This window comes from Notolabrus celidotus, chromosome 12, assembly GCF_009762535.1.
Source record: "Notolabrus celidotus isolate fNotCel1 chromosome 12, fNotCel1.pri, whole genome shotgun sequence".
In the NCBI taxonomy this organism is placed as follows: domain Eukaryota; kingdom Metazoa; phylum Chordata; class Actinopteri; order Labriformes; family Labridae; genus Notolabrus; species Notolabrus celidotus.
The window spans coordinates 14,399,046-14,413,077 of NC_048283.1; the positions used below are offsets into that span (position 1 = coordinate 14,399,046).

General features: G+C 41.0%; 1 protein-coding gene across 1 annotated transcript in view; it reads right to left on the reverse strand.

The window, feature by feature from the left end:
* cacng8b (calcium channel, voltage-dependent, gamma subunit 8b) overlaps positions 1 to 11,760 on the reverse strand; it is a 32,977-nt gene extending 21,217 nt beyond the window's left edge. Inside the window, exon 1 of the mRNA XM_034697112.1 lies at positions 11,449 to 11,760. The gene's annotated coding sequence lies outside the window, so the exon portion shown is untranslated. The remainder of the gene's footprint in view (positions 1 to 11,448) is intronic.
* Between the last annotated feature and the right edge of the window lie 2,272 nt (positions 11,761 to 14,032).

Here is a 14,032-nt window from a genome sequence, read left to right on the forward strand (position 1 = left end):
TCCTTATTCCTATGCCTTTGTAAAAAAGAGAGCACAGTTACCAAGACAAATTCCTTGTGTGTTCAAGAATACCTGGCCAATAAACCTGATTCTGTTTTCTGATGATTTTTTTGTTCTCATGTATTAACAACTTACACCCATGATAAGCAAGGTGTGCTCTGCAAATTTGGCAGGCTGCCCTTTTCTTTGCAGTGTTAAGGACAAAATTGTCACTGTTTCCTGCAGAATTTGCTCTTTTTCGTTCTGCTTTTCATGATCAACCTGCCATTTGCAATGGCAGGTCTTAGCAGAGACAGTAAGGGTGTGAGATTACACACCCCTCTGCACCTCACTTCCATAAAACAATGTTGTGTCCAATCACATTTTATCAACATTTATCAACTATTACATTTTTCTAAAACAGATTTTAAAGACTATTTACACCCCTACTGCACTTCTGCACGAAGCTAGCAGTTCAGAGCTTAATTTGCCACTGAACAAAGCGGCAACCTCCGGTCTAAAAATACGAGTCTGATGCAGAAGAGCGAAAAACTGCAGTTCATAGAGGATCCGCTTGAGGCTGGCTCCGGAAGTACCGGAAGTCACATACACATGAATGGGAAAAAAAACTATCTTTGCAGCAGAAATAAACATGTTTACATCCTGGTACAGAAGATGAGTGTAGTCTGGATAGCTCGATCGGCACACACTGTGAGGGGGGTGAATTTTTTTCTAACGCGGCAATTTTGAAGATATTGAGATTACTAATCTTCCAATGAGAGGCACAGCTGACTTGATTGACAGGCGGGAACACTGTAGCTGTTGGCTAGGAGGCTCAAACTCCGCTTCTTTACGTCACACTGGCTCCACAGCAGCAAAATGGCTCCCGCCAACGATTGGCCTCAAAACAGCGCTTCAGAAACAGATGAGTGATGTCACGGATCCTACGTCCTCATCTTATACAGTCTATGCACTGAACACATCAAAAGCCCATTTCATATGAAGAGTTCACAACAGTATGGTAACGATGCTCTGCCCTCATCATGCCTTTGTACTTTCATATTGATCCCAGTACAGCGCAATGTTCGTATCCACGAGTAAGACATCTATATTGAAGGTGAGAAATTGCAGGGGTGTAAATATCACACCTTTAACTTGCAGTATAAAAAAGGGCTAGTGTGCGACTTATCTGTCAGCAGTCCGGTTGCCGTGTGTTAACCAAGTTTTGGCATGGACAAAACATGTTAGGAAATAAAAAGACAACATCTTTTGTTCCACTGCATTGGTTTTGATTTTTCTTAAACCATCCAGCGTGAGTCTGACAATGTTGAAGATGTGAAATTAAATCAGTGCAGTGCTCTTTAACAGGTCTGTAGAGGGCATTTCTCTTTTTGTAAATTAAAACCTAAGGTTCATTCCACCTCACTGCCTTGGTAATCGTCTTACAGTCTCAGTGGCTACAGATTTGACAGGACCTGTGAGAATATGCAAAAATTATGGATTTTGTTATGGATGAATTTAAGAAATATAGGTTCCTGTTTGCCTTTTTTTCTCACAGTTATAAGCTACGCTCACTATGAAAGCATTAAAACTTCTGAAATGAAATATAAGGTTTACAAAAATAAGTTGACAACAATACAGATACTTGCCAAAAAGGATTATTATAATGGTAAATTGAAAGAAAATAAGGTGACATCAGAGGCACATGGGGGATTCTGAATAACATCATACGATCTGACTCCCGGTTCACAAACTCTCTGGATTTTTTTATGAAGGATGATAAGGTTATTAAAAATAGAACAGAGATTGTAAATGAGTTTAACTCTTTTTTTGCGAACATTGGACCAAATCTTGCAGTCCATCGAACCACAAGATAGTAATAAAACTGAGAGGAGCTGGCATGAAGGTATTGGGAGTAAAATCCTGCAGTCGATGTTTCTTAAAGAAATAAGTGACAATGACATTCTGACTATTGTAATGAAAAGTAAGAGTTAAACATCAATTGATCGTCATGGTGTTGATATGACTATACTCAAGAAAACCATTGACTGCATAATTACTCCATTCAATTATATCTGTAATTTGTCATTTAACTCTGGTGTCTTTCTGCTTTTTAAAAATGGTGACAAACATTGTTTCAATAACTATCGACCAGTGTCACTGCTGTCCCATTTTTCCAAAGTGCTGGAGAAGTGTTTTGCTTTCAAATTTGATGATTTATTAAAAAAAAATGAACTGATGAGTGAGAAACAGAACGGATTTAGAACGTCTAGATCTTCATCTCTAGCATTAACAGATTTAATTAAAGAAATCAAAGCAGCTATAGAAAACAAGCAATACGCAGTGGGGGTATTTAATGATTTAAAGAACGTGTTTGACACCGTTGACCAAATGCTTCTATCCAAACTGCTTAGTTATGGAATTAGGGGGAATGTTCATAAATGGCTCAGACGTTATTTGGAAAATTAAAGGCAGTGCGTAGTTTTCTGGTTTGAATTCTGAGTTTATTAATTAAAAGTGTGGAGTTCCACAAGGGTCGGTTTTAGGCCCAAAATTGTTTAACCTGTATATTAATGAAATATGTGATGTTTCCAGCATTTTGCAATTGCTTCTGTTCCCGGATGACACTCATATTTTTGTTCTGGAAAGCATTTATAGTCAATTAGAGATACTATAGTGTGAAAAATGTTCAAACTTAAGAGTCTGATGGTTGAAATTAAGTGATCCATGAACTGGAATAAAACTAAATTTATGATTTTGGTAATAAAAAAAGGATGATCAAATAAGTCTGGTTATAAATGGTGTTAACATTGAAAGCGGGCCAGAAGCTACATTTTTTGGGAGAGATAATGATAAACTGACCTTGGAAACCACATTTAGATTATATGAAGAGGAAAGTGTAAATGTGTTGGTGTTTTAGGCCGGGCCCAGGACAGTTTGGATTCTGCTTCTCTTCGTATTTGTACTGTTCACTTGTTCTTCCATATTTTAGTTATTGCTCGGAGGTACGGGGCAAAACCTATATGACTAATATTAAACCTTGGTATGTGTTACAGAAAAGAGCAATCAGACTTGAAGGTGAATGTTAGAGAAAAAACTAACAGTTTGTTTATCAGCTCATATTTTTTTAAATTTAAAGATCTACTTAACTTTAAAACATTAATATTTATGTTTAAGCCAGAAACAGATTATTACCTGAAAACTTACTGAAGTTGTTTGTTTTTCAAATCTCATGAGGAGGCTCATAGACGCAAATTTAATTTCAAAAGTCCATACGCACGCACTGCATTAAAGCAAATGTGTGTTTCAGTTTGTGGAGTTAAACTTTGGATTTCTCTGGATGAGAATATAAAATGCTGCTCTAATATTTTACAGTTTAAAAGAATGTTGAAAGGTAAAGTAATGGGGAGCTATGAACTCATCCAGTAAATCTGTATTTGATTGTTTCAGTGTTCATTGTTACATTTGATGTTTGGTGAAAAGAGAAGGTGATTACTAACAGGTTAGCTGTCTGGTTTAGATTATGTTGTGATTAAGGAGAGGGGCAGGTATTATACCTTTTTCTTCTTCCTGCTCCTGTTTGGTCATGGACAGTGTATACTCTATTTTGTGAAGATGTGTAGCGAATATTTTGTGTTGTCAAAGACTGAAGTGAGCAAATAAAATTCTTATGAATGAATGAAAGTATGTTTGCAACTGTCTTATGAGCCTGAGCCAGCCAGGGGCCAAATCGTTTCAGCAGGATGTTCTGCAGCAACAGGGCCAGAGCTTAGATCTAGGAGCCCACTGCTAGAGGGGCCAGTGCTGGACCAGGCCCTCACCTGGAGAAAACTTTAACTGTAATCAGATCTACCTGTGTGGACTTGTACACAGCATGACGGAACACCTCTGTCTAAAATGTACACTCACCCATTGAGCTGTGGCTCCAATAAGCAGCATAAATCACACAGGAGATTTGAATTTTGTAGCAGCGGCTACATTAGCTATTCATTGCATAAATCAACTACCAAACTGCTTGTTGAATAAAAGATGACATCCTTTAATAAGTTTTTCCACACATGAGGCAAGCAGGGGTCTTGTGTAGGCATGTGGGAATATTTCAGTGTAAGATACACAAAAATGAATTCTTCAGCAACTGTTGGAAGTCCTGGAGAGAAAGGGGATGAAAATGGCATGAGCTAATGCTTGACCAGAAGGATAAAAAGTGCACTGGGCCTACTTATGATGACAGCTCTAAAAATACAAGCAGCGTATTCTATTCTGAGTGCTCAGCAGTCAACATTAAGAAAACATGGCTGAATATTGAGAGCAGTGAATCTTGGTGGCTGAGATGATTCTCTCCTTAATCATGAGAACGGATGCACACCTGAGCTCATTGCTGAGATCCCACAGCTGGCACACACACACACACACACACACACACGCACACGCACACGCACTGCACACACAAACACGCACGTGCATCTCTACGCATTAATGCATGCCAGCACAGACACACACGCAGGTGCACAGAAAAACATCAACACGCAAAAAGAAAAAACTTGGCATGGGAGCACATGTGCAGCCTCAAACCCCAACAACTGTCAGAAGATGACTATAAAAGCATAAAGTAGGTCATTTAAAAAAGGCACTTCTAAGAGTAGCAGAATTCCATTAAGACCATGTGAGGAGTCCAACAAGATCCTCACACCGCATGTCTCCATTTCTCTGCCTGTCTGAGCAGAGCAGCCGGAGGAGATGGTGACAGAAACACCTTAGTCCTAAGAGGCTCCTAAAATAAACTGTCTAAGGATGACCTGATGCTCATGAACCCCTTAAACATATGCTTTAATAACACATGGTTGCGTATGTGTTTATTCCTTCACCAAGTAATGTCAAGATGAGGCTTTGACTGTATATACTTTAAAGCCAGGCGGATTTTGTGTTGTTTTTTTATTATCATGAAAGGAGTTGCAGTGCAGCAGAGATGAAGAAAAAAAACACACAGCATATCTGCTGTTATCAAACATCCCCCAGCAAAAGGAAGAAGCTATTAGTACAGACATGAGGACTGCAGCTACTATTTAGTATCATTAATGATGAATAATTGTACCTGTCATACATATCCGAAATTATTGTTCGCACAAGCACTCACGGCCAAAAATATAATCCCAAGTTCACACTAACCACATGCTGAGGCTAGCTAGTTTATAACTTGAAGTGGATCCTTGTTTGTTGCACCATCGGGACACAAGATACATTTCAAATAGTGAAGCGTAATATCCAAACTAGCCAAAATGCTGTCGCAGAGTTGTTGTTTTTACTTGTTAAGGCCATTCATAGAACCACGCTCTTATCTTATGACAGAGTTTGTGAGAAGTGCTGACTCTCGTGCCTGATTGCCTCTGAACAGACTGATTGCTGAAAATAATCTCCGTAAACAGCTGTCAATCAGTCACAGCAACAAACAGGTATGTAAAATATGACAAAGCATTATGATAAGGTGATAAATGATCTTCAGCTACTATGAAATAAAAACAGTGACACTGACTTGTGAATTTGACAACTACAACATAATTACCATACATAATTTAGCAGCACGCTATAATAGAGCAGATGAAATTATCGTCACTTATTGCGATGCAAAACGAATGAAAAAAGTCTTCTCCATGTTATCACATCTTTTAAAGAGATTCACTGTGACAACTGGTGTTTTACGGAGGATTTTAAATCTACTCAGAGCTGCATGTGAGATTGAATTCTGTTCAGGACTATGCTACATTCAACTTAATCATAACTGGTGCAACTCAGGAGTCCATCTGGGGTCTTTTTGGCAAAAAAATATTTTACTATTGACTCATAACGCACTTTATTTTTTTCATTTGTTTTTATGGTAAACAAATGATACACACCCTGTTGGTTTAAGCACTTATTAAGTTATTGGTGGGTTTTGTTACCTTTAGGCAGAGTTTGTCTTATTGTGTCCTCCTGTTGTTTGTCAGGCTTTCTCAGCTAAGCTATGCTAATTGACACCAGGGGCTTTAAGCTTTATGCAATATAAAGTGTAATGTAATGTCCCGATTAGGGCTGCTGCGATATAAAAGTGGTGACATTGACCACCTTCATTTTTTTTGAAGTAATATTTTTTTACATTTTCGCCTTTATTGATAGGACAGCTGAAGAGAGACAGGAAATATGTGGAGTAGATAGTGGGGGAAGACCATTGACTGTATAAAATATGGACGTAGTATCCTTGACATCACCCATCTGTTCCTGAGCGCTGTTTGGAAGCCAATCGGCTGCAGCAGCCATATTGGAAATGTGGAACTCAATCAGGCAAATGGACGTAAAGAGGCGGAGTTTGAGCCTCATAGCCAACAGCTATGTGTTCCCGACCGGGAGTCATGTCCTCCAAAATCACCCCCCGTACAGTGTGTGCCGATAGAGAAATTAGCTACGTAGAGCCAAGCCGTTTTTTTAACCAGGTTGTAAAATGTTTATTAATGTTGCAAAGATCGTCTTTTTGAATGGGCGTCTATGCGGTTTCCGGTGTTTCTGCAGCCAGTCTCAAGTGGATCCTCAATGTATTGCAGTTTATAACACTTCAGCATGGGCTTTATAGTTTGAGACCGGAGGTTGCCGCTTGGGGAAGACATGCAAGAAATGGATGAGGCCGGGGGTCAAACCAGCGACCTCTGAGACAAGGACTATAGCCTCTGTATATGGGGCGCACTTATGGCGCTAGGCCACCAGTATTCCGACAGTAACCATCTTTAAAAAAAAGAGAAAAAATAAATAGCTATAAGTGCTAAAAAGTAAGCATATGGTTATAACATGCAACCAATTGGCTACTAGTAGGGGGCAGTAGAGGTTCTTTACACTGGTAAAACAGAGGGTAGACAAAGTAGCACCAGCAGAAGCAGATGAGGAACCAGTAAGCTAGTCCTTTACCCCGGTGTGTGGTTACTACTGGTGCCAGATCATGTTGGAGGAGAAAGTGTCCTTGCTAGTTTGGAAGTTTTTTGGAGTTCAGGGCTGGAGGTGTGGATAAATCATAACATTGAACATGTAACAAATGGATGTAAGTAAGTAAGCTGTGTGTATGTGGCATTTATCAAGTAACGCGTTGCTCCACCTTTATCTTTTTTTCCCTTAATTTGATTGTTTTATTTTTTCCAAGTTTCCCAGAAATATCACAATATTGTTATTGTGATCATTTTTGGCCATGTGAGGTGAAAATCTGATATCATGACAGCCCAAGTATCAATATAAGTTAATCATCTCATTTAATGCTAAGTTTCAAAGTGTTTTTTTCAAAATATCAAACTGTTCCTTCATTGATTCAGTGACTCATTTGTTCAACCGCTCTCAACCTCATCCTCAATGTTTCCAGAGCTGTGACCAACAACAACTGACCAAATCCTTCAGGGAGGAATGGTTAAAACAAGCGGCAACCTCCAGTCTTTAGAGATGAAGCCAACGCGGAAGTGCTAAAAACTGCAGTTCCTTTAGTGTCTACTTCAGGCAGGCTCCAGAAGCCCCGGAAGCCACCTACACACTCATTCAAAAAAAACGTTTTTTAGCAAAAATAAACATGTTTACAGCCTGCTTTAGAAAATGATCTTGGTCTGAATAGCTCATTTCTCTACTGGCACACTCTGTGCAGGGTTATGAAGATAAAGGTTATGAGTTTTGCATAAGCAGGGGCATGGCTGACTTGATTGACAGGCAGACACACTATAGCCGTTAGAGAAGAGGCCAAAGCCCCACCTCAACTCCACCTATTTGCCTCTTGCTCGGTTGACCAAAAGTAAGGTTGAGCAGATAGACCTGAAGAGACCAGCGGGTGACATCACAGACACTGCATCTATATTTTACATAGTCTATGGGTTAAAAGCTGGTAGCTGATTTAGAGTGAAGATCTTCTTTTTAATTCAGATGTAAAAATGGCGTTATTTTGTATCATTCAATTAACCCCCTGTTATGTTTGTTTCTCTGGAACAGCAATAATGTTCCTGGGTCAATTTGACCCGGGGCATATTCAATTATCCAAAAGTGTCAGAACCCCAAAAAATCCCAATACATATTTTTTAAATCTTATCTTTAACTCCATTACTAACCATTTAAATCAAGGTTTAGTCCATTGGTGTTCTTTAATTCTCACAGATCATGGTTCAATGAGGATAACTCACTCGTTTTTCATTTAAATGAATGTTAAAACTTTTTGTAATGTACATTGGAAAGCCCTAAATATAAAACAATAGTTTTACATGACACAGATTTTTGTTTATTTTATTTTACAACTTGATTTTTTTTTTGTATGAAGTGATGTTGATAAATTAACATGACACCTCTTCTGTCACATGCTGCCCAGATTTTTATGCTGCATTTAGCCGGTTTTGGAAGACATATATTGCCCAAAATAGACTTTAAAAAGGGTAAATTTGACCCCCAACATAACAGGAGGGTTAAAAGATTCCTCTTAATTTCTTGGTTACCACATACCAGTTAATGAATACGTCATACATTAACTTGATAATATATAAGTTGCACTTAACAGTGATACACATGACCTTATCTTTACACTATCATATTCTATGAAGCTTCCATAACTCAGATTTGGATCTCGGTCACTTGAGTCATTTTGCACAACTACTTTAAAGTGATGAAGCTGCAGATAAGTGTCTGATGGAAACAGTTTTTTAAGCACTGTTCACTTATCTGAGACTCTCTCCCACACACATCTCCAGCCTTTTGTGATGACTGAAGAGGCTTTGGTCACAGGTCTCACATTTTTTACCTCCGGTCCAGCATGCACACTCGTCCTCTCAGACATTACACCAATGTGCTCTGCTGTATGTTTACACCGCACGCCTCTGCACAGACACATTACCTCCAATACATCACTGACACAACACAGTTCAATCACAGGCTCTCACATGCCAGCTCTCAGAGGCTACGCTAACTTGAGTGAAGCACTTAAAAACACCAAAGCTGGAGGTTAATTGATGCAGGGGTCACAGCCACTGAGACAGGAGTCAATTAGAGAGCGTTGGATAAAAGCTCTGCACGCTGGGATCATGAGCAATGTGTTTACTGAATCAGCAACGACCTGGGTTTCAATTTCAGTCCATTAGGTACAATCACAGGTTAAAATTTACAAGTACAATAAATGTGCGGGAATCTGTTTAAGTGATATTGTTGCAGAGATCCAACAATTCACAGCGATGGAATTAAATTGAGGTGTTTTGTTTATTGGCCCTGTTTAGATTAAGTTTAAATTGATGTTAAATGTAATTTCCTCTCATCTAATGCTGTGATTCCTTCTCAGCAACATCTGAAGAGAGGAAGAAACATAGTAAAGCCATACTTTGGACCATGAAGACATATGTAGCAAAGCCATTGATCCTCAGAATAATAACTACACGACAGACGTGATGATGATTGCAGAACATGCTTCTTCTCAAAGACACAAAGACTGAGATGAACAGGAACAGACCTGACCACCAAAAGAAGAGAACAATGCAAAACAAAAGGAAACAGAAGTTTACTTCTGAAAGTTCTGAACCGCTTGTGTCTATTAGATGATTATTATTTGGACAGCACTAAAAAACAACTACAGCCTGTGTGGGCTTCACACCGGTATTGACTGCAATGAGTCACCTCAGAGCGTAAACAGCAGATCTCAGCACCGGCTGAGGGGTTTTTGAAAGTTTTCCAAAATCTGCAGAGACGACCATCAAGGCCAAGCACACATCACACACATAGTACAGACGGTGTTTACTAGATGGGAGGAGGAGGGGCTGAGGGGGCGTGGTCAACAGATGGAGGGGGCAGACACACCTCCATGAAAGATTCACTAATCACTCATGGAGAAGTGAGCAGCACTGAGATGCCTTAAGTGTTACTTTCCAGTCACTTTTTGGAAAGTGTTTGATGTGTCACTGCACAAAACTTAACCTTACATAACCCTAAAGGTGCAACAGTGTGTCAGCTTCAGTTTACGCATACATAAACCTACAGATCCTTTGTAAACTAGAGCTGAAAGGATTCAAGTGAGAACTCTTTTTATTAGTGCAGCTACTGAGTTGTGCAGAATGGCATTATCATTCACAATTATCCGATCACTACAACAGAATATAATTAAATAAACAAGAACTACTTCTCAGTATCAATCTAATCCTGCACAGTGAAGGCAGCTCATGACTTGTGAGTGCTATGTACATCTGAAAAGTTCAACAGAATCTCTGTGATGCTGCCCACATCCAGCAACAGCTCAACAAATTCTGCATCACAGCCACAAAGGAGCAGGTGCTGATGGACACTTGTGCTTCTTTACAAAAAGAGAGAGAGGACATGCAGCCCTTAAATCACAAGCTGAGCTCAGAGGAGGGAGCATCTCTAATTGCAAGTGACCACACTTAGAGAATCAGATGATTCAAATTAGGAGGGAAATATTCAGAGTTGTTCTTGTCATGGGCTGCAGCTTGAGTGAAAACAGCTATAACTCAATATCAGTGCACAGGTAGGCTAACTCTTGAATGCTGCATTCCTCACTCCTTCAGCATTTCCATTTCAACACATCTCATCCCACCTTTGGCCCAGCTGTGATCTGAGCTGCAAGGAAAAATGAATGATTGATTTGGGTGCCAGATGTTTGGTGCCCCTTTACCTCTGAATGTGTGAGAGCACAGGGCTCAGGTTGGCCGGTGAGAGGAGACAGTGGGCTGCATAGAAAATGACACTCATAAGATGACATGATGATGATGATGATGATGGTGATGATGGTGATGATGAGGATGATGTGACTCAGGTCCAAGATGAAGCTAAGATGTTGGCCCTGCTCTGTGAGGAGTCCAGCAGCAGAGAAGCAGAAGCTGTGCAGACATACAGGCTCAGAGATCAGGGTCTGAGCGCATGCAGAGCTGGAGTATAGTGATGCAGACTGCGGTGCATTCATTAATAGAGGAAGCTACACACATCAGCTTGCCTGCAGAGGCTACACGGTGGAAAATGGACGCCTAGCATCAAGCGGCCGGTACAGAGTAACTCAGTGGACTGGGACACAGATTCCAGATGAAGACACAATCACACACATAAGTCCTGACTGTGGGACCATTTCATTTCATACAACATATTTTAACCCCTGCACCTGCAGTAAGGGTGCAGGGACAGCTATTATAAGGCTTTCATTTGCATAATAGACGTTGCAGACGCTAATTATAGGCCCGCGGAAATAGGTGGGAAAATAATCATTCAGCTTTTAATCAGAGAGGAGGAACAAGACTGAGAATTATTATATTCTGTTCAGTCAATTCCCCCAGTCCACACTGTTAGTAGTGGGCTAAGTTACAGGCAACGTGAAACAGATCAATGTGGCGTGTAAATTACACAGGATGAACGGTGATCCGTTAAGCTGCAAAGTACAAACAACAGTGACACAGTGTAATTATGATCATTAGACACAAAACAAGCTGGTGGAGGTCTTACCTGCAGGCTTTTTATCTCACAGATTCGCTGTGCGTCGCACTCCCATAGAGGAGGAGATGGAGGGAAAAAAGAAGATAGGGGGGTGGACGGTGGATGGGCTGAATAACGGGTCGATCGAGGCACAAAAAAATAAATAAAGAGGAAAAAGGATGATGGGAGTTGATGGTAATAAAAAGCACTCGAGGGACTGGCTTCTCGGTGATAAAAAATCCAAATCAGCCACTTATTGAAGAGACTTGACCGTGTATTAAAAACAGGCTAATAGAAAACACGTCACTGAACACGGATTTGTCTACAGAGGATGTGGCCGCTGCTTGTGTGTACTCGGGGAGAATGCGTCCCCTCCTCCCCTCCTCCCCCTCCTCCCCTCCTCCCCCTCCCCTCCGGTTGGACGAGCGCTCGCGCCTTTCTGCTCCTCTATCTATATTTCTCCCACACGGAGCGCGCGACGCAAGCAACTTGTCGCATCCCACCAAAAAAAAAAAAAAAAACGCTCCTCGCTGAAGTGAGCGATGACGAATAATGTCAGAATCGACATGAAATCTGCTACAGTATGTTGCGCTACGAGCTCACGAGGGAGGTTTAACCCCTCACCCACCTCTCACCCCCCCTTCCTCTCTCTCTCTCTCTCTCTCTCTCTCTCTCTCTCTCTCTCTCCCTCTCTCCTCTCTCCCTCTCTCCTCTCTCATATTGAGGAAATTGGTCTGGATGTGCTTATTGGAGCGTGTGCCGTGCGCGCAGGGGGCTGTGCGTTTGTAAGTAGCCTATTAGCCATGACCAGGTTATATACAGTATGTGAGCGCGTGTGTGTGTTATTGATGCGGATGTATATATGCTGTTTTTTTCGCAGGAGAGCCATCGATGGAGCGCTAGTGGGACACGTTAGCACTGTGGTGGTGATGATGGTGATGATGATGATGGCCGCGCTGGTAGTTCTGGGAAATGCAGCACGAGCGCAACCCTGCAGAGAGAGAGAGAGAGAGAGAGAGAGAGAGAGAGAGAGAGAGAGAGAGGTGTTAAATCACAGAGTCAGATATCCACAGGTCAATATTTGTGTCTATATAGAAAGAGATTTAGAAATAATTGTGATAATTGACTATCACTGCCGTACTCATTTATTGCAACGACTTTATGGATGAGTGTTTGTAGTATGGACTGAATGACGTCATCGCTGATCTATAAACATGCTGGTGGCACACAGCAGTCAGGATGCACACAACTAAGTGGACAATGACCTTCAATAGCTTTAAACATGGCTTTACTGCCCACTTCACCTCTCTCTCACTCTCTCTCTTCCTCATTCTCTCTCTCTCTCTCTCTCTCTCTCTCTCTCTCTCTCTCTCTCCCTCTCTCTCTCTCTCTCTCTCTCTCTCTCTCTCTCTCGGTCTGTCTGTCACACACATACAAACACACACGCACGCAGACACACACAGTAGGGTGAGGGAGAGCTGCAGAGAGCTAATACAGAGTGACAGGTCTTTCATGCAGTAATGGTGATGGTGAAAAGAGAGATCCACTCAACCCACACTGACGCACACACACACACACACACATACACATATAGAGTCACAAACACACACATACACCACATGCAAACAAAAGAAAAGGAAGCAGAGGCACATGCTCACGCACACACGCACACAGATGGTGAAGGCACAATATTAAAAGAAAAAGTGTCCACAAAACAGTCTCAATTTAATCTCAACTGTTTGTACTTTTAACTCAGTCAGTCAGGTTTCATTCACCAGGAGATGCACGCACACGCACACGCACGCGCGCGCACACACACACACACACACACACACACAAGTCTCAGTTCTGGATGTAAGACAGAGCGCTCACGCTTTTGCTTTTTATTGTTATTGACCTGTGGATGTTTGATTTCCTGATAAAACACCTCTCACTCCCAACTCTCTGCCTCACACACAGATACACAGATACACAGATACACACACATTGTTGTTTGCTATTTGTATCATTGCCTGTTTGATTTGAAGTGCTGTTTGGTTGTGAATTATATCTCTGATATTAATCAGAGTTCTATGACAGCTGTGTGTTTAGCAGAAGTTTTGATTCAGGCTTCACTTGGGATTTATTTACTGTAGTCTCCCTTTGTTGTATTAAAATATACGATCACAGGCACCTCTTCGGCCTTCTCTCATGTGTCTTTTTGACAATAATAAGAACGTAGAAATAGAACTATCCCCTTCATGCAAACACGTAAACACGTAAACAACAAAAGTCTACATGCACACAAATGCATAGACACATATACACTCTGATCAATGGTTGGCCTCAGGCTGTGGTGGCTCTCTGTGACTGAGGAGGGAGCTGGTTAACACCCAGTGGTTCACCGCAGTGCAGTGTGCATCCACTTATAATGTCCCAGCCAGAAAAAAAACCAGCAGTATCACTACTAGTCAAAGGGAGGGATTATTTTTCAATTCTGGCACTACAATGTATAACTTCTTACAGCAAAACTCACACAATTCAACCAAGAAGATATAGAAGCATTTGAATCTGAGAAATATGTTGGTGTAAAGTGAGTGCAAGGTAACCAAGGAGTAAACAGGGTGAAATGATC